The following is a 21,885-nucleotide window of genomic DNA, read 5'->3' as shown; positions in this document are numbered from 1 at the left end:
ATTGCATCAAAATTTGTGTGTATTTGGGGGGCCATTTCCCCAAATGTACGTATCAATTGTGTGCATTTTGGAAAGTTAATCATTTTTCTCCCATTGACTAAAGCGTGTTTGTGACTTGTGTGCATTTTTCAAAAGAAAGCAGTCTTTCATGCACATTTTTGAAATGCATGCATTTTCCAAACCCATTTCTTTTTGTAGCATGTATCACGTTGGAAGCTCAGACACGTCCAGACTTCAACTGCAGATGGCATCGGGTCCTCATTCGGGTCTGGGAGGTGCAAACTGGGAACATTTTGCTCAAAAATGAACTGAAATGAATTTCTCAGTCTCTACTTATCAGCAATAGGGATGCTGGAGAAATCTGCAATTGATTCAAATGAGTTCGGATTTCTGCGAATCTGATCTGCAGATGAACGGCATTTTATTGAAATGTCTGTCCACACCTCTGTCCAAGGCTCAAGACAGGGACAGACCATACAGCCAGATGGAATAAAAACACAATTTGCCACATGATCAGTGCAAATGACTAGACATAGGCATCATATCAGAATCATGGTCACTCACAAGATCTTCCAGCTGCATGGAAGTCCTCCCTTCTATGCCACACACATCTGAAATGTTTTACTTTGACCCATATTGTGGCTCCTTGTGGTGTACTGGAAGTCTGGAACAGACTCCTGAATTTCCTTACGAGTGTTTTGGGTGTGGGGAAGGAGGACTGATTTGAGAAGAGACAGACTCAGAACCCCACTGAGCTTGGAGAATTTGTCACAAAGCCCTTTTGATTTTGACCTGTGAATCTATCTTGGTGGTCCTCAGGAAGAAGGAGAGCATATATAGTGGACTAACAATGGCTTGAAAACCATCCCTGAGATGCTAATCTCTTTCTGTCTTTGAACCAGGGAGCCGTGTGTATGTGTGTGTGTGTGTGTTGGGGGGTGGGTGGGAAGAATACAGGGCATCCCACATAGCAAAACTGGAACTCTCTTTTTCCTGTGGCTTCAATGAAGGCTCCTATATATCTAGCCCCAAAGGGTCATGCATGACAAATTCAATTCATCACAATGTCATCACATGTTTCTGCAAAGCACCATATCACACGGATATCTTCAGACCTTGCAAGTACTTCACATACAGGAATAAAACAGTGTTTCAGTCTTTCAGTGATGTGCCTTCTTCCATAAAACCTTGTGCATTTCACCCTTCCCAGGCATCTGGTAAACTATGGCTGGCAGCTTGCAACAATTCAGAAGAATTACTGCACTCATTTATGGGAAACTATGCTTTCCATCTTCACCTTGCCTCTTAAGTTGCCGCGTCTCTTTTGCAAAATGGGACTGGGAGGGCAGGATTTCCTTCAGAGAAGCAGGAGACTTGATCCTTTCTTTGAGCCCTTCCAAATTCCCCATTCCACCCAGTTGCTTTTCCTCCACCCAGGTTTGCAAATACACAAACCCAGATCTGGAACCCCTGCTGATGAAAAAGTTGCAGGAGAGAGAGGATTGGAGGGGAGAATCAGTGGAGGAGAGGATAATTAAGAGCCCTCCTCCCACCTCTCTGGAAATGGTGACCTCTCCAGACACTGTTTTGCAGTGGCCAGGCACTGAAGACATGCACCTGAGAAGAGGCAGAGCCTGGAGGTTTGTCCTGAGAATGGACTTTTCTCTCTCCCCATCACTTACCTAGCCGTGATAAATGAAGGTGTAATCAGCTACACAGAGTGTGTCCAGTCAAATATATGTTCCTGTGAGAAACTTTGATGTATACGGCTAGTTGATCCCTTGTCTGTAGAACACAGTTTGTCCTTCCTGCTGACTTGCTGACCTTTCCAGGCTTGTCCTGCCAGAACCACTTGTATTCTTCTATCCGTCCTGTATTCATTTCATCCTGTATCTCAGAGTCAAATGAGGACAGACTTTGCAAAGCTAGCATTCACATGGTCTCTGAACATATTTACTTGGAAGCTAACCAGAGAGAGAACTGCACAGCTGGTCTCATGAAACGGGTTTTGAGAGAACCCAATATAATTACACTGTGTGCACGTTTGCATACAGATACTGAGCCTTCCACAATCTGGTGCCCTCCAGATTTGTTGGACTAGGTCCTGTCATCTCTGAGCATCTGTGAGGCCTGAGGTGGAGGAAGGCTGATATACTGATCCGAGGCTTAAACCAGTTCCAGAGACAATGGATGTGTCTGCACGGGACTTTCTGTTGTTTCTGCATTAACACTTTGCACTCAACCGGGCTTTCCAACACTTCCCTTTTAAGGAAGAGATTTCAGGTTTTAAGACTCATCCCCCAACTTCCCTTTTGTCCTACTAACTGTCATGTTCCCCTGTTCAAAGTGCAGATTGCATCTTAGTAGATTGTCCCGTAGACAACAAGCTCATCCACCCCCTTGTCCTCGATGAACCTCTTCACCCTCCCACCCACAACAGGACAGAACTGCAAGGCAGCTGCCATAATTCCCAGATGGCAAAGAAAAACTCCAAGAAAATGTATGGGTCTTTTTGGAGGAGGCCTAAGCGTACATCAGTCAATAAACTATTGGCCCCTCAAATCTTAAGGTGTGTTCTTTTGATAAAAGGGACTTCTGGTGGTACAGCAGCGCTGTAGCTCAGACTCAGAAACCCAAGAAATGATCCTCAAAAAGGCAAGTACCATCTGGCCTTGAAAAGCTAATAAGGCAGGTTGCCCTGCTTGTACTCTCTCCCTCTGTCCCCAAGATGCCTCTGTCAAAGCTGTCGCCAGGCAGCAGGGGGTCAGTAGCAGCATCAGGTATGCCAAGGTCTGTTGAAACTCTAAAGTGTTCACATTTTTGTAGGAAAGTAGAACAGGAAGTGATGTAGTGCTCTCTCTGTTGTAGTAATTTTAGGCTTAGGCAAGCGTGTGTGCGGTGGGCTGGGGTGGGGGAGCCTGATGATGTCGGGGTGTGGGGCCATACCTCCTTCCACCAGGGAGCATGCCAATTTGGTCCCCAGCCAAAGTGCCAGCTGGAACTCCTGGACCTAGTGTCAGTGTGCACCAGCTTTCCCTGGCTGGGAACAGCCTGTATGCAATGAAGCTTCCCTTGCCAAGATGCTGGATGGAGGAGCATTCCTCCACCTGGTGTCTCAGCCAGGGTAGCTTGTCGCCCCACCCATTCCCCCACTGGGGAGAAAGGGAGCAGGCAAAACACTTAGCACGCCACTTCCCCTCCCAGTTTGGAGGGCAAGTGGTGTGCTAAGCAAGGGAATCCTCAGTGTTAGCTCCAATCTAGGATCAGAGATAACAGTGGGGATTCCTCACCTCCAGGGGATGAGGCTGGGGGGGTGGGGCGTCCACAGAGCAGTGGAGGCTGGTGGCTGCGATGTCAGTGGGGCAGTGAATCTGCTCCAGGTTTCAGTCAGAAGCCTAAAGCGTTGCACCTTGGATAGGTGTTTTAAAGTTCTGACTGGCTCTGACTGAAATCTGGTGCAGATTCACCATCCCACTGACATCGGAGCCACCAGCCTCCATTGCCAGAGAGACCAAGCCTCCACAGGCCAGATGGGGAACCTCCACAGGCCAGATTAGGCCCAGGAGCTGGAGGTTCCCCATCCCTGGCTTAGGCTTCCTCTTTCATTCAGCTGTATCTGTAGAAAATTATGCCTTGTTGGTTTCTTTAAATCTGATTTTTAAAAATTAGGAGAAGAAACCTTCCAGAGTACTCATTTCAGTGAAGCTGCCCAGCTGTTCTGATACAAGGACCACACCCACGGGGGGCGCCCTGCCATCCCCAGAGCCTCCTGGCCCTGCTGCGCTCCACCTTGCTGCTGCCACCTGCTCACCTGCCCTGCTTGAGAACACAAGCAGCGACACAAGGGAGGAGACGGAGCCTCGTCGCCCGCTTGCTTTGCGCTCTCCCTCTGAGTGGCTGTGTGGATTGAGGCCCAAGGGAGAAGGCAAACAGTGGTGACAGTGGCGAGGAAGAGGTGAGCCAAGGGTGGCCACTTACGCATCGCCAAAAAGAGGATAAAAAAGGGCATCAGTTTGCATGATATTTGCATATGCTAAGGTATAAATGCAAATCCAGAAAGAATTACTATAGGGTTAATAGACATGCAGCACCTCTCACCATAGTGGCAAAGACTGTGACCGGGTGAACTCTGCCAGCCTGCTCAATCTGCTGTCCAGGTGGCAGCTCTCAATGGGCAACTTCAAGGCCCCTGTCCTGCTCTCCCTTCCCATGGTTCTTTAACTTTAATTCAGACTTCCACTGAACAGCCTTTCAAGCAGAGGGTGCCTTCAAATAGAGGATTGTGCTCTGCCAGCTCTCCAAAATAGATGACTGTCCTCTGTAAAGTAGGACACCTGGCCACCCTAAGCCCACTTGAAGGAGGACACCCTGAGGGCATCTTGCTCAAGGTCCCAAACGTGGAGACAGCAAGGAATCTTCGTGGGTCGAAGCCCCTTGGTCTGGGAGACACAGGGCGGGTGTGCCACATGAGAACACCCAGCCCACAGAATTAGTGCTTCACATGTATGCATGCCTTCAGAAGATGGACACGAGCTGGTCTCACCGGGTTCACCACGCGTCCCATGACAGACACAGCCTAAGACTGGATAACTTGGCATTCCAATGAGCCAACGTTCTCGGTATCCCCAAGTGCTGTTCTCTCTGAATGGCTGACATTCTCTGCATTGTGGCAGAGGGTGGTGTTGGTGTGGGGCAGTGACTCATGAGGACATCACCACCCTCTGCATCTGACCAGTTGTTTGTGTGCACTGTATCCCTTTTGCATTGTTACCATGCATTTGTAACCATGCATCCCCCCCCCCTCCGTTTATGGTTGGCAACCAGGACTCAAGTTTGTCTAAACAGAACCAGCCCGGATGCCTTGCCTTCTCTCTCTCACGCCTTGCTCATCAGGCTGGAGGTCACCCCTTTTTACAGCCTCTTCTTGCTGCTGTTCTTCTTGCACTGAGTCACGAAGAAAAGGAAAGCTTTGCAATTGCCAGTTCCCACCCAGCAACTTCTGGCTCACTGCCAAGAAAGCAGGGCGTAGTGGTGTATTAATCTCTCCCCCACCCCTGGCCACTTTAAAGCCAGACTGATTCATAGAAAACTCTCGTCTCAAATACAGTCAAAGGACACCACCCAGTTGCACATCCCAATACACCAGCAGGGGAAACTTATAACCCTGCCAGCTAGGGTGCTCCCTTCACTTGCAGCTCTGCATTTTCAGGCAGCAGGAGTAGAAGAACGCTCCTTCCACAGAAGACCTCTGTCTCCCAGGTAAGTCTGCTTTCTGACATACCTGACGGCACATTTCTGTTCTGTGCTTGAGAGTGTGATGGCTTGCTTTGAGCTAGGAGCAGGCTGCCTTGCCTTTTCTCCACAGCCATGCCTGGAACGTTTCTGAGGGTTATGCTGTTAAGGCACTGGTTTCACTTAAAGTTCGTCCAGCCACATTTCTTGCTGGTGTCTCAGGAAGAAGAAGAGATGCCACAGGCAGCATTGCCTGCTGCAACACTGAAAGCCTGCCTGTTGACTTAAGGGAGCAAAACTTAAGGGATGGAAGAGCTTGGTAATGTGAAACTGTTGCAGAGAGGGAAATTGCCACATCATTCCTTTGTTTTGACACTCTTGCCTTTGGAAACTTCACTGGTGGGTAAAAGTTAAGGAATCTAATGAAACGTCAATGGAAGGCAGGACTGATGTTTCGAATGGCTACAGTCAAGACTACAATTTGCTCACTGTGGAGCAGTCCATTTGCTTTAGCAGATAATAAACCCTGGAAGAAACAGCCCGTGGATTGCCGCACAAGTTTGGCTGAGCTCAGTAAATTGTCCCTGCACAATTTAGTGAGCCCTGTTTTATTAGTAGTAGGTCTGGGCTGGCACCAGGTCCCCTACCCAGCCCCCAATAGCCAAGAGAATTTAGCTTGAGTTGGGAAGACTCTTAGTTAGCATGAGCGATGTTGAAGACATTCTTTAAATTGAAAGAGTGATAATGATTAGGATTTTTTTTTAAGGGGTGGGTGTATTTGAAGCAGGGTGGATCCACATTGATTTGAATGGCTTAGAGTGCAATCCTGTGCGTGTTTAGACAGAAAAAAGTTCTACAACTCCCAACAGCCATGCTGGCTGGGGAATGCTGGGAGACGTAGGACTTTTTTCTGTCTCACCATGCACAGGATTGCACCCTTAATTTGTTGCAAGCAAGCTTTGAGGAGGAGGCTATGTAGCTCGGCATCCTCCATTCTCCAGCAATTTATCTTAAGTATTTTCTCCAGGGGTGATCCACCCATAAACATTTATTTATTTATTTATTTATTTTTATTTATTGCATTTATACCCCGCCTTTTTTCCTCTTGCAAGGAACCCACGGTGGCTTACATTATCCTCCTCCTCTCCATTTTATCCTCACAACAACAATCGTGTGAGGTGGGTTAGGCTGAGAGTGTGCGACTGGCCCAAAGTCACCCAGTGGGCTTCCAGGGCCGCATGGGGACTAGAACCCGGATCTCCCAGCTCCTAGTCCAACACTCTTGCCACTACACCACACTGGCTCTCTCTATATTGGATTTATGTGTATGAAAGCATTCATTAGTTAATGGCTACAATTAGCAGACTCTTTTTGCACCATGCGCATGTGGGATTTCACAATGCAGATGGCATTATTGTTGTAAGCAATTTGAATGCACCTTTGAATACTCCTGCCAAGTATCACTTGTAGAAAGTGATACTTAATTAGTTAATGTTATGAGCAGGCAGTTAAGCAATTTGAAACTCCTGATCAGTCCATAGTCCAGACCAGAGAGCTTCCATGGGGCTAGTTCAGTGGCCACCACTTTGCTTTTCACCCTGGAGGCAGCCACATTCCAATGGTGGATAAAATGAGAAAACACTTTTAGGATTATGTTGCAGGCAGCCTGATCCACTCAAAAGCAGCTCTCGCAGTGCTCAGCGGGGCTTTCTCTCCCTGGCAGGCACGCATAGAATTGCAACCTTAGACCCATGCACATAAAAGGCATTCGATTAACAGCAGCAGTATTGCACTTCAAAAGTAAGTTGTTGGTAATAGTAGCATATCTATTTATCTGCGGTGGAAATAATTTGTTTGAACAGACTTGCATGCTGCCCGAAGGAATGCGGCTTTCCCTAGGTGTGGTCCATTTCAACATGTTTCCATTGAGAGGAGGGTTCTTTCTGTGCACATTCAATAAAGAGAATGAAACTGGATTTCGATGAAGATACGGCATGGTTTGCCCAACCTGGCACCCTTCAGTCATGTTGGACACACATCACCTCCAGCCAGCATGGCCATTGGCCATGGGAGTTGTAGTCCAACACATCTAGAGGGCACCAAGTTGAGGAAAGCTGTTCTAGACTTTGCCCCTGGATCTTACCAGATAACATGGCAGTGCAGAACTGGTGAGCAAAATGGGCAATTATTTAGCCTTCTGTAATACTGCTGGCCCACCATCTCCTGCCTAGCAACATCCTGAGGATTGACAAGACCAGTAACAGCAACAACAACAACAACAACAGTATATTTATGTATACCCCGCCTTTTTCCCAGTACTGGAACACAAGACATGTTATGATATCAATAGTATGAATATTTCACTGAGGCTTTGGGTCCCACTGTACTACCTGTGGTGTGCACACCAAGAAAGGGCTTTGAGGTTATTTTTTTTAAGAGATAGAAGTGCAACTCAGATGCTCATGGGAGGGATGTGTACAGTTCTGCTCACCGTATTGCCAAAAGGATATTGCAGAAAGATGGAAAACAATCAAATATTTTAAGAGGCTGCAGCAATTCCTCTGTGAAGAAAGGTTATGGCATTTGGAGCTTTTTAGCTTAGAAAAGAAAAGGCAAATAAGGGGGGACATGACAGAGGTGCATAAAAGTGGATAGAATCTGGGGTCATCCAGTGTGAAAATCAGTGGTGGGAGATTCAGGACAGATTAAAGGAAATACTTCTTCACACAGTGTGTAGTTAAACTGTGGAATTCATTTCCATCAGATGTAGTGATGGCCACCAACTTGGAGGGCTTTAAAAAGGAATTAGACAAGTTAATAGAGGATAAGGCTATTGATGGCTATATATATTACCTCCCTTATCAGAGGCAGTGTGCTTCTGTAGACCAGTTGCTGGGGAACAAGAGTGGGTGGGTGCTCCTGCACTCATGTCCCATTGGATAGTATCTAGTTAGCCATTGTGAGGACAGAATGCTGAACTAGATTGGTCTTTGGTCTAATCCAGAATGGCTCTTCTTATATTCCGATTCCAAATGCCTGTATCAGAGCATTTTCATGAATGATGCCTTTGAACCTTTCCTGTGCATGTGTGAATGATGCACTACTGTGCTTTAAAAAGCAAAACCATGTGTTTTAAAAGTGAATGTGCATCCTAGCCAATGCAGATCATATGTCTGCATTACTGGTATGGGGAATCCAAAAGGCACTTCTGGGGTCATGTGAAAATACTGTTGCTTTTTACCCTCACCCCACCCCTTATTAATTCAAAGCAGTACTAAGAGACAGTCTCATTGGTAGACAAAGAAGTGAGGGTAATGCTTAGGAGCTTTCTTCCCTCCAATCGCACTGCACCACACCCCACCCCACCAGTTTTAAAGCAAGCCTGGGTGAGAGCTAGATGAACGTCATGGACAGTAGGAGCTCCCATGAGCAACGATGGTCTTTCCCAAATGTTGGATCACGTTGCAGCTCCTGTATTAGACACATCATGAGGACTGTGCTCATGATTACTGGGTGGTGCGCTGCACGTGCAAGGCCACATGACAGAAGGCTTCAGATGCATACAAGGAGTGTGGTTGGATGCCAGAATGGTTGGATGCCAGAATGTTTCAGGTGACTCAGCCTGTAGTGTGTAGGAGGAGAAAGGAAAGATGGAGCTTGCTCAAGGAACATCACATGATAGGGAGGGGGACCCATATCTGCCTTGTCTGCTGTTTAACCACAGCCCTGCTGGATCAGGCCGAGGATCCAGTTTCCCACAGTGGCTAGGCAGCTCCCTCTGGGAAGCCAACAAGCACGGGTGGAAGGCAACAACCTCCTCCTATGGTTTCTCTCCAGCAGCTGGTATTTTGAGGTACACTGTCTCTCAATGTGGAGGTTCCATTTAGCTGCCATGGCTGATAACCATGGATTTGAACCAGTAATCATTCACAATCAAGCTTCTCTTATATGTCATCGTATGTTTGCCCTATGCTCTCTTAAGAGTTGCTCAGCTAAAAGACTACATCTTTCCACATTAATTGCCTGCTTGTTAAGATAATAATCAGAAGCTCTTCTCCATGTGTCCCTGCTGTCAGAGCGGAGACAGGTGGTAGCTGGGGAAAGGGCCTTTTCAGCAGTGACACCCCACCTCTAGAATATACTCCCCAGGGTTGCTTACCTACTCCCTAGTCCGATGAGTTTCAGGCACTATTGGCCAAGACCTACCTTATTTATCTGCCCAGGTTTTTTCATTGGCTAGGCCTAAAAAATAATTGCTGATATCTTATCATTACTGTGTTTTACTGCTGTTCTGTGCTAGTTTTATTAATAAGGCTGTTATTTGTATCATTGTAATTTTAACAGATGTTTTATGCAAGCCACCTTGAAAATTTGTAATGTAAAGCTGTGATTTCTTTTAGGCAAACAACGCTTTTTTAAAAATAGGTCCTCTATAATTACATGCAGTTTATTCCTAGCAGAAATTTTAACTTGTGTTTCAATTCCTGGCATTTCAAAAAAATAAGGAGGGGGCCAAGTCCTAATCACCAGCCTTGAAATATGCACAGCCAGCTGGTGGATGCTGGGAATTGTAGTCCAACAGGTTGGGCAAGGCTGGTGTAGAGTGTGGTGATTTAGAGTAGGGGTGGGCAGAAGAAAGATTGCCAGATGTTTTGGACTTCAACTCGCAGAAGCCCTTGCCAGCATGGCCAATGGTCAGGAATGCTGGGAGAAGAAGTTCATAACATCTGGAGATCTGCTTTCTGCCCACCTGTGATTTAGAGAATCCAGTTACAGTTGTCCGATATTGAGGTGTGTATTCCTCAGCCAAGCATTTGAGACAGCGCCCCTGGCTTCATCACCGTTGGCTTTCTAGAAATGATCATCACAAAGCAAGGACAAAGGGACAAAGCATGCTGTGTGGCTGAGGGAGTTATGCCTTTTCACCACCCATTTCATGGCTTTGTCTGACAGCTGGACAGAGCTCGTTTATTTTCTTGACCATAGGTCATCACTTAACATGCTCATAAGAAAAATGCATATAAATAATGTGTATATACTCAAATACATTGTGATAAAAAGCCAAATGTCTCAGGCATCTGGAAACACTATAGTTAATTAACCTTAAAGCAATCCCCTAAATATTTCTCCATGCAAAGGCATGTTCAGCCCTTCTGAGAGGATTTTAAAGCATGTACAATCAGTGCATGGAAAAAGAACATGGGATCGTACTGCTGCCCCCACTTCAGCCCTACACATATTGATCAGCTGCTTTGCACAGAGCCAGCTTTTGTACAGCACGAACATGTGCAGGCTCTCTCCATTCAGTAGAGAATGAAGTAGTCTTGTAGTGTGCCAGATTACCCACCCAGAGGCTACACGCATACATGCTGTTCATGTATGGGAGTCCCGCCCCTCATTTCTCTAAAATTTCTCTAAAATTTTCAGGAGGGGGTTACCACTGATGTTACTTCACCTTATGAAGTGGCTGAGGGTTTTCTGGGGTAGGGATGGTTCTTGCTTTTTAAACTGCTCACAGCAGCCGCAAGCTCTCTTCACAATTTCTCACTGGCTGCATTTCCTAGAATGCCCTGGGAGTGACATCACATGAAGTGATGTTGGTCGCTCCCAAGTCATTCTGGGAAGCATGGCCAGTGGAAAGTTGTGGAGAGAGCCTCACACCAAATGCAATGGTGCAAGCTTTGTTGTTGTTGTTTATGTAAAAAAAGCTAGAAAAGGGTTAAGTAAGGGAAGCACGGCAACCCCCTCTCAAAAATTTCAGAAAAATGCCTTTCCTGCCTCTCATGATTTTTCAGGAGGGTTTCATTTTGCATCCACCCAATTAATTGGGAAAAAGATGAAGACATTTGCAAATGTATGGCTCAGCTCTTGAATGTACACACTTTAAATACATCTGAAAAGGGCATCAGTCTTCTTATTGCCAAGGCAAAAGATGCCACTTACAGCACTCTCCGCATTTGCAAATAAAAAGAGAGGACACCGGCCATGCTGTGCCTTTGTGTATTGCTACCTGATGGGTGCTTTGGAATCTCACAGTCCCAGCTGACCACATCTTATTCCCCCTCCTTGCAAGCCCTCATTATTACACTCGGGATTCCTCCCTGGTGATTACATGGGTTGTGTGTGGACACACCTCTTGACAAAAGAGAACAGAGTGCATGGACATTCTGTCCATCTTACAGATTCAGGTCAGAGTCTGTTGGAGATCTGTTAAAATAGAAAGGTTGGAGTCCAATGTCCTAGTATGCGATGCCAATGGGCTGTGGCCCTTTTAAAGGAGATGGGTGTGGGGACTGATTGAAAGGGAGATGGAGTCACAGCAAATGGAATGGAGACCAAAGAAGCAAAGAACTTAAAACGCCCAGGAAGGAAAATGCAAACAATGCCAGGATTTGTAGAAGCAGAACTGGCTCATTTCTGATTAGACATGCCACGGACGTCGTTATTGCCATTGCCTGCTCATAGTGAAGATGACTTCATGCGCATTAGCTAACCCTAAACCCTCTGACTCTCTTGTACTCACAGATCAGTCTTTTGCACTCATATTCCCATCCCCACACCCATGCTTTCAATATGTATTTTGGGTAGCATGTAATAACCTAAATGGAACTAGGAGCTGATAGTTATTCTGGATAAACTAGGAACATAAGAAGGTGCTTTATACTGACTCAGACCAATGCTCTGCCTAGCGCAGTATTTCCCAGTGGAGGTTGGTGGCCCCAATTTCAGCGGGGCTGTAAATCCATTCTGGGGTTTAGTCAGAACCAGCCAGAACTCTAAAGGAGCTATCCAAGGTCCTGAAACCTATCCACAAAATAGGTTCACCACCTTGGATAGCTCCTTTAGAGTGCTGGCTGGTTCTGAGTAAAACCCAGAGTGGAGTCACAGCCCCGCTGAAATCGGAGCCCCCAGCCCCCAGTGATATTACCCTGACTGGCAGTGGCTCTCCAGGGCTTTAGTCAGGAGATCTTCCAGTTCTAACTGGAGATGCCAGGGATTGAACCTGGGGCCTTCTCCGTGCAGAGCAGGTGCCCTGCCACTGAGCGCTGGCTCCACCTCAAGGATACAAAGTACATACTTGAAGAGCACGCAGTTGTGATCCTCTGTATGTGATGCTGGACCAGCTACCCAGGAGAAATACTTTTGGGCAACCCAAATTAGGTTAACTCTCACAATCAGGAGGGTAGCGGCTAGTCCTCTTTAAAAACCTGCTTATATTTTATGACAGGAAATCCTGTTGCTAATCTGTCTGAGAGAACCTAATCAAAGCCCAGTTATGAAAACATGTATGATTTTAATGTCAGCACAGAGGTGGAGCGCATACATGTAAATACTTGTATCAGGACTGTAGCCCAAAGCCACAAAGCCCGTCTCAATATGAGCCTTCTTATAACCGTGAGAGATTGGTTGCACTTTTCAGTTTTAAAGAAACATGTCTCCTTCTTACTATTCAACCATCATGACAATCACGTAAGAAAAGTTCTAAGCAGGGCAGAATCTCTGGGGAAGTACTCTGAAATCTAGGGTGTACCCACATGGCAAGTTCCTGTGCCTTGTTTATGTTATTTCAGTGATCACTACAACAACTCTGTAAAGTAGGCCAGTTTTATAATTATTTCTTTACACACATAGAGGAACTGAGAGAGAGAGAGTGGCTTGCCTAAGGCTACCCAAGTGAATTCATGGCTGAGGTAAAATTTGAAACCGGGACTCCCAGTTCAAATGAATGTTCTACCTTCTCTCTCCCTTGCAGTTCAGGAGTTCTTCTTATGCCTTTCTAAGGGCACAATCCTATGCAAGTTTAGACATCAAAAAGTCCTACAGCTCTCAGCATGCCACAGCCAGCCATACCGGCTGGGGGATTCTGGGAGTTGTAGGACTCTTTCCTGTCTAAACATGCATAGGATTGCACCCTTGAAAACAACAACAGCAACACAGAATTCCTTAAGAGCCTCTGCTAATGTGACGTATGTGAGCGGCGCATAAACCCAACTCCTTCCTGAGGTGTAAAGATGCCATAAGGAGACACGTCATGAATCATGATTTTAAAAGTGTTGTGACAAGGCTGGGGGAAAGACCTCGGTGTGGCTTCCATCCATTGCTTCCCCCCTTCCTCTGTTCCCTGCTCCTGCTCTTGCCCCTTCCCTCTTCCCTGCACGTCTGGAGTAGAAGTGGGTGGGTGCTGCAAGGAGATACAGTGTTTTCCTCCAGTGGTTGCACTTGGCCGCCTTCCAGGCCTCAGGCAGATGCCTCTGCCCCTCCCTTCTGCCAACAGAGTGGCAGAGTTTCTGTGGCGCCTCTCATGGGGCTTAGCGCTCTGAGGCTGCCTCTTTTGGGGCAAAAGCCAGTCGCTCGGCACTGGCCTTCACGGCTGAGAGCATCACCCACTCTCCGAATGAATCATCGCCATCAGTGCTGGGAAAGCAAGACGGAGCTCATGTTTTCCATTCCTCCACTCACCACGAGCTGGAGCAAAGTGATTCCCTGCAGTATGTTTTCAGGGCCTTGCCCAGTCCTGTCAGACCAGGCTTGATTAGTGGGGATTTCCACTGCTTCCCTTGAGAGATTGTTCCATTTCTTCATGGGCTTCCCTCCTACGAAACCACTCAGCATAACCAGCCGACACATGTTCAGCTGGCTTAGCTGCGCTTCCCATTACTGTTTGCTTTAGCCCAACTTTGTTGTGTATGTTTGCATATTAGCATACCGCCCCCCCTTGCCCCCGAGCCATTGTATGTACATGCAGAGTGCATATTTGAATCCTTTTAATTACTACTCATAAATTGAAAAGCCCTGAAGCTTTCACAAACAAACATGATCCAGACACACATCCCAGGGATCTCCCTGTTGAAAGAACTGACTTGCCAAGTCAAGTTAAAGTGTCAAGGACAGAATGTACTGGCTTTGGGTTAGGGTGCCTGCCTGTAGTAGCACACCAGAGGCACTGCAGGCAGGAACGGAAAAAGAAGAGGATCAAAAAGAGGAGACAGCTCCATGGGGTATTGATGTGGCTTTGTTGTAGTCTGTCTTTTTTAATCAATACCTCCGTGTAAACAGCTCTGTGGTGGTGGTGGTGGGAATGGGTATGTCCCTAAAGTCCTAATGATTGCTGCATCCTTTCTAGCAAATGAGTCACTGGATGGTGAGACCCTGGCATTAGGTCTTCCTAGGATGCTGAATTTCTCTGTCATATATCCTAAACTGGACTTGCAGTAGAACTCAGTTACTTCCTGTGCAAGGAAAGAAGAGTGGAATGTGACTTCACCTTTATGTCATAGGAAGCTGACTTATACAAGGCCAAACTATATGACCATTTAGCCCGGTATTGTTTACTCTGACTGGCTGTGGTTCTTCAGGGTCTGAAATGGCAGAAATGGCCTTTTCCATCATTCCATCACCTGCTACCTGATTCTTCTAACTGGAGGTGCTGGGGATTGAACTTCGAACTTTCTGTGTGTAAAGTGGTTGCTCTGCTGCTGAGCTACGGTGCCTCCCACCAGGAGGAGAGCGTGCTGCTGCCATGAATGTCCAAGCCCCTGGAACAAAGCAGGAAAAGCAGTAGGAATCCCTCCACCCCAGCACTGACTTATTGGAACCTGTCGTAGTACCAAAGCAGCACAGGCTCCCAATCCTGTTTTCCCAGGACATGGTGAGAATAGAGATCAGAACATGCACTTGCCTCTTGACTTCTTCCTTGTTTCAGCAGATGGTTGGCAGTGCGGGCATAAATGATCCAAGAATCCCAAGTGCTGTTGTACTGATTTTGAGATGAATGTTATATTTTATTGAGGGAGGCACCCGCTATTCAGCATGTCACAAATCTTGCCATGTATTTGCTCTAGCATTTGATTCATCACTTTAATTTCCAACTGTCGTAGCCCTTGATTTAAGTCACTATTTGCTCTATTACTCATCCTTTTGAATCAAAGCTAGCTTTTTGCTGGCTGTTGCCACATTTGTGAGGGAGGGAGCAGCCATTAGTAGGGGAAGGCTATTGTGTGGCCCCTTCTGTGTGCCTGTTCCATCTCCTAGTTTATGCATGACAAAACAACAAAACCCTAGAGGCCTGCAGCTAACATGCCTCAACACACACACATACACACACACCCTTCCTTTGCCCCCATCTAGCTACCCAATCAATGTACAATCTCCTCCTGGTTCCTGATGGACACTCTCTCTGTCATCCTCTCTTTCTTTCCCCCACCTTCTCTCCCATTCCTTATTCTTTTTTATTCCCCCCACCCCCACCCTTGACAGCACTTTCTGCACTCCACCTTTTCTTCCATCTCTCTCTCTCCCTCTCTGTCACCCATCTCTCCTGTGTGTGTGTGTGTGTACGTGTGCATGTGCATGCATGCACGCGTGTGTGTGAAGGAGCACACAAAGCTGAGGTGAGATGAGCAACAGTGCTGCTGCTAGGGACAACTGGGTAGGGAGCTCATCGCCTCAGTTGCCCTGGAAGCCATGGAGAGATTTGGGAGTCTCTTGGTCTTGCTTCTTCTCCCACCCACCCTTCAATTACATATGCATGGTTCCTGCCAGGCGAGACTTCACTGCCACTCTCACAATGAATGCATTAGAAGTTGATATACGTACATACTTCACCACTTCCATCGACTGTAAGTGTTGCAGACCAGTGAGGGCTACTTCCTATTTGTGGGGTGGCGGCGGCAGGGGGCAATCTTTCCGCTTCCCCAGGGCCTGACTGAGGGAATTGAAAACATGTTTTGGGGGCCCTTCTGGCCCCATTCTTTCCCTATCACAAGCTGGAAACAACAAGCACCAGATCAACTGATTGTCTGTAACAGCTGTTTCTTCCGCTGAGGGAAGACAGTGCAATTATGTCCGAGAATCTGGTCGAAGGAGAAATTCATGACTACAAACACCCTCCAAAGTGAAGGCTGTTTGGAATGCCCAAATGTTGGTCACTCTGCAAGTTCTCCCTTCTCTTCCCTTCTGTAAGACCCCATTCACAGTTCCTTGAATACGTCATTATTCACCATCAGAAGCCCTTTTGCCACCTCGAACACACATGTCCGTAGCCCCCACTCAGCCTTTTTTGCACCTGTCCTGATGAGTTGACAACCCAACTGGTAAATGACAGTTGAGGAAGCCCCACCCCCTTCCTGCATGCCCTCGCTTCTCCACACAGGAGTTGTTCTGGCGGCGGCAGCAACCATGGTAGAGCACCTCCTTTTCACGCACAAGGCCCCAGGTTCAGTCTCCGGCATCTCTAGCTCCAAGGTCCCAATAGGGTTAGGGTCAGAGGGATTGGAATCTCTGCCTGGTGGTGGGGATCTCTGCCAGAAACCCCAGGGAGCTGCTGCTGGAGTAGATGGCACAGGCCCAGATGGTCAAAGAGGGTGACCTGGTATAAGACAGCTTCCTATGTTCTTCACGAGTGAGGTCTTGTGAGTAAGGGTTTGGTGGAGCATGTTCAGACTCTTCATTTCTCTTCTGCATTCTTGCCCCTGCGAGTGTTCTGGTCTGACCCCTCGGTCTGACTGCAGTCCTCTAGCCCGATAACCTGCAAAACCTGGGACAGGGCCTCACCTTTTCAGCATTCCAAACCTGGGCCGCCGACTCTGATCTGATCTTCCCCCCACTTGGCAGCACTGAAGGAACCAGGGCAGAGAGTTTCTTTTTTGTTAATCACTGTTCAGAGGCATGGAAAAGGCTTGTCTCTTGGAGTGGGGTGAGGCCACAAGGAAATAGCAAAGGCAAGCACTGCTCAGGTGCATTGTGCGCATATTTTTCATTCTCCTGTCTCAGTGCAGGCGGAGTTGAACTTTATCAAGCCTTTACTCAGTTGCAATTCTGTTCTGACATTTCCAGGATTTCCCCTTTGTACATTGTCCCAACAAATGAAATGCCAGGAATCTTATGTTTTAGTAAGCACTACCTGTCTTTTCTTTCTTTCTTTCTCCCTCCCATGTCATCTTTGAGACTAAGATATGCATATGCATTTAGAACAGGGGTGTAGAACCTCAGGCCTGGGGGTCCCAATCCAGGACCCTGGGGTTTCCCAGATGGCCAGGACCCCTTCCCCATATCCTTTCCCACCAACTGATTGCTTGGTGATTTCCTGGATTTTGTGTGTTTGCCCCTCATTCTTAAAGGTTGAAATGCCTCTCCTGATGTTTAGTTACTTGCAGTAAGACCTTTAAGCTAAAATATGCTGGTATTTTTTAAAATTTTGGCTCCACCTCATTTGCCTTTGGCCCCGCCCAGCATGGGAATGCTGCCCCTGAGAGCTTCTTCAAAATGGAATTCGGTTCCACACCCCTGATGTAGAAGGATCTCACAGGACTTTAATATAGGAAGAGTGTGACAAAGCACACTTTATTTATTTATTTATTTATTTATTTAAGCTTTCAGGGCGGTTCTCAAAATTAAAACCACAAAAATACAGCAGAGAATACAAAATACAGTATAATAGATTACAACTACAGTACAGAATAAAAATACAACCAGAGTAAAACCTAGCAGCAGATTTAAGACAACAGAGCTAAAAAACTGGAATGCTAAAAATGCCTGGGAAAATAAAAAGGTCTTCACCTGGTACTGGAAAGAGTACACCATAGGTGCCAGGCAAACCTCTCTAGGAAGTTTGTTCCACAACCGGGGTGCCACAGCAGAAAATGTTAGTACCAACAGTCTGTGTATCATGGGCAAGGAGTCCTGATTCAACTGTGGAAGAACTCAGAACTGGACATGACTGGGTAGACTCACCAGAAAGGAAGAAGATGCCCTAGGTCTGAACCTGAGCTTACCCAGAATGTCAATGTCTTCAGCGTACCTTAAGAAACATTACGGTAGTTGGGCAAACCCAGGAAAGGCTAGGTATCCCTCCTCTGGGTTAGAGAAATATCAAGAATTACATTTTCTCTGATCCATCCTTTGTCACGAACTGGATCACCTGAGCATGGCGAACAAGTGATCAGTCAAGACTTCAGAAGCTTTGAATTTTGCATGGATTTTCCATGCAAAATCAGAAGCATTTTGTCAAAAGTTCTTTACTAGAAAACTGACAACTGTACACAGACAAATAAATGGAAAAGGTATAGTTACTTGCCACATATTGCAGGGGGCTACATTGTTGAAACATTGAGTAATAAGATAGATAATTGAATAAAAATGGCAATAAAAAACTAGTAGACTAGGAGTGTTTCTACACAAGGCATTTATTGTGCGTTCGTGATTCCTTACTCACGGTTGTTTATGGTTTCTTTGACAATGTTGTGATCCCTCAGTTTTGCTTCTGTTTTTTCAGAGCACTTTCCTGGGTTTTTTTAGAATGGGGAAAATGGGGTACTATTTTAGAATAGGGGAAACAGTGGTGTTTCTCCTTGTTTTGAACTCTAACGCTATAGCACAGCTCCACCTAGAGGTTATGTAGCAGAAAAGTAGGAAAGGAAAAGCTCTTTGTGTAGAGCTTGGATCTCAATTCTGTGATGAAACCGAAAGTAGATACAATGATTAACAGCCTCCTGTAGAAAACCTCTAGGTCATAGCAATTCTATCAGTCACACACAGGAAAACCAAGATAGCCATAATATAGTTTCATATTGTTGGGATATTAGACAAAAGGCAAAAACCTTTCCCAAGGCTACAATTCTATATCCTGGTGAACTCAATGGGATTTACTTGTCAGTAGACATGCACAAGATTCGACACTGCTTCCTTTTAGAAGGAAAGAAATCCCACAGAGCCTTCACTGAACTAATTCTGATCGTTTGGGTTATCAAATCGAATTTCCTATAGAAAATGAGCTTCAACAAATGTAGCAGTTCCATAATAAAATAAACATCTGCCTTCAGGGTGTGGCTTTCAGGGTTCACAGATCAGAAGGTTGGGCTTAAGCCATAACTACTGAGGAATAGATCCAAGAATTAAGTAAATCAATGACTTCCTTGCCAAGAAGAAGAACGATTTTGAGATGTGGAGTATCTCTTTATACTTTCTGGATAGGTTGAATGGATTTGGGCAGCAGAACATAACATTTGTATGAGATAAAGACTTGATTTGCAATTAGAGGGACTCTCTTGGCTATGGATTGCCAATGGAACATGCAGAACACTTGTGTAGGGCAATTTTGTGGGTAGAAAGATTAATATTACTATCACCGCAGTAATAGTAATATTATTCTTTTGTGACAGTGTACAAAGTCTTGTGTGGAATGCAGAGGCTTTGTCTGGAGGGCATCACAATGAAGGCAATAAAAGTGAAGGAGGAAGATACAGCCAAACAAATAGCAGCAAGGATGGGGCACTGATCAAGGAGGGCAAACGGGCAGTCAGACACAGCAGTGCAGGAAAGGAAAGGCTGCTGCACCTCCAGGAAGTGCCTCATAGCTTTGAGGAAGCATTTGGTGAGGAAGCCTGGCCTTGTCTGGGCCAGAGTGTGACCAAGCAAGTCATTTTCACTTCTAACTGGGGCTACAGTTCTGTTGGCTACTTGCTGATCCTGGTGGAGGTTAAGCGGGGATGGAGCCGTGATATTTGACAGACCCAGTAAAAAATGGAGAAAGTCATATCATCTTGTTCCGAAAAGGGCCTAATCCTTTCTAAAAGCTGGTCTCTCAGGCACACAAGATTGCAATTAGATGTAGAGGAGGGAGTGGAGAAGGTAGACACACGGGCCTCTGCAAAGCCCTGTTGTTCAGATTTCCACAAAATGCATTATTAAAGCAAAGCCATGTCATTATATATTGTATCATCAGCACACCACTCCCCTATTTCTAATCTGTTGCTGCATTTCTTCCTGATCAGTGACGGGGCCCATTAACAAAGCAGTGGCTGCTGTTACCAATGACTAATGAGTAGTAAACAATTTTGCTTGGACCAGATCAATGGATTAGACCAGGGACAGGTAGAATGATCAGCACTGGCCAATGTGCAGTTGGAAGCTGCCCTGCCTTCTACCAAATCAGAACAATGTCCATCTGGGTCAGTATTGTCTATGCTGACTCAGGGCAGGCTGGTGGCTCTGATGTCAGTGGGCCAGTGAATCCGCTCCAGGTTTCAGTCAGAACCAGCCAGAACTCTAAAGGAGCATAAAGCACCTTGGATAGCTCCTTTAGAGTTCTGCTGGGTTCTGACTGAGACCCTGAGGATTCATTCCCTGAGACCCTGACTGAGACCCTGAGGATTCACTGCCCCACTGACATCGGTTCCACCAGCCTCCACTGCATTGGCTGGTAACGGCTCTCTGAGGTTTCTGCTGAGGGACTTCCCCACCTCTCTCTGGAGATGCCAGGGACTGGATTTGGGACCTTCGACACGGGACACATGGGCATTGCCACTGAGTAGACCAGCAAGGACTTCTGACTCCCAATTGTTTAATAACAGAAACAATGAGAAGGCTACAGCCTAGGCACAGTTGCTTGCCTGATTCATGACTGGTTGAGTCCCAGGGTGCTTCCAGATGAGGCTTTTTATCTTGCAGACAGTTGCCCTGCCTCAAACCTGGAATTGTATGGGGGTCCAGGAGATCTCATCTCCCATTTTTATCTCTCTGGTGTTTTCCCACCACATCTTCCATCTTTTTTCTTACCAGAAAAAGTATGTTAAGGAGGAAAAAATGGAATATCTGCTTTTGATTGGCAGCACTACGAGCTGCCTGTCTGAAAGCACTCTCAGTGCTTCCCGGCTGTTAAATGGGACTTAGGAGTACTTACATAGCTTGCTATTCCCTAAATTTGCAAGTGCCCCTCCCGAACCCCTTTGCCATGGCTGTCTTTGTGCTAATTGTTTATCTCTCTGACTTAGTGCTCTCACCTGTAAAAATTTAGTATTAATTGATTACTTTTAACCAGGGCTTTGTGCAGTTCCACTGGCCAGTTTGAGCATTTTGTGTTTGAATCCCTCATCTGTAGTAACTCAGATTAAGATCTGTACTTTCCTATGCAGGTTATCACAGTGTATGGCTCATAGGATGCAGGAGCTGATTGGCTTCACCAACTGAGCCACCATTTTGCATTTTGGTCCACCGGCCCAGCCACTGTTTTCACCAGACTCCAGTTGGTGGACCTCAACATTCTATGAAAAACAAAATAGATACCATTAGCCCAAAGTCTGCCCACCTCTACATTGGATGACCCACAAGGTCCCAGGGTGAAATAAAAGCAAGCCAAGAACCTTGAGTAGTTAAAACATGAGGTTGATGCCTAGAAGTTCAGGCCTGGCACTTAGGAACTGGGAACATGTTGTTCATCTCTGATCTGTTTGTACTTGGGAACTGTTGATCAAAGTATCACTGGCAAGCAAGATGAAATTCTAGTGCTTTTGGTCAGCATGATGTGAGGTGGAAAGGGGCTTGGCATTAGGCCTTTATTTTTCAGTGATTCCCAAATAATGAGTATAGAATATGGGAGTCATGTGGGAGAGTTGCCAAGTTTGTAACGGAGGCAATATATGGGGTATTTGGAGCGTAGATGGGGTATTTGGCTGGCCAGACTGGGCCAGGGGGAGGGAGAAGGGCTCAGTTCTCAGTGGGTCCTGTTTGTGATCTATGAGTAATTGGGCTGCAAACTGGGACACAGTTGGGGCATCAGAGGTGGAGGGCAGCCTTATTTCCTACCCCCGTGGTGTCTCCATGTGCATCTCTTTACCTTCTGCTATGTAAGAGAGCAGCTGACAACTTCTATGGGGG

The 21,885-nt window shown here is 46.4% G+C and overlaps 1 protein-coding gene across 1 annotated transcript in view; it reads left to right on the top strand.

Annotated features, from left to right (window-relative positions):
• Nucleotides 1-5,094: 5,094 nt before the first annotated feature.
• The window catches only part of EMP1 (epithelial membrane protein 1), a 35,738-nt gene continuing 18,947 nt past the window's right edge, over nucleotides 5,095-21,885 (top strand). The window contains exon 1 of the mRNA XM_084810065.1: nucleotides 5,095-5,259. The gene's annotated coding sequence lies outside the window, so the exon portion shown is untranslated. The remainder of the gene's footprint in view (nucleotides 5,260-21,885) is intronic.

The sequence above is a fragment of the Heloderma suspectum genome, chromosome 7 (genome assembly GCF_057233095.1).
Source record: "Heloderma suspectum isolate Gila_16-S chromosome 7, 16-S_ref, whole genome shotgun sequence".
NCBI lineage: Eukaryota > Metazoa > Chordata > Lepidosauria > Squamata > Helodermatidae > Heloderma > Heloderma suspectum.
This window is presented reverse-complemented; position numbering and strand designations above follow the sequence as displayed.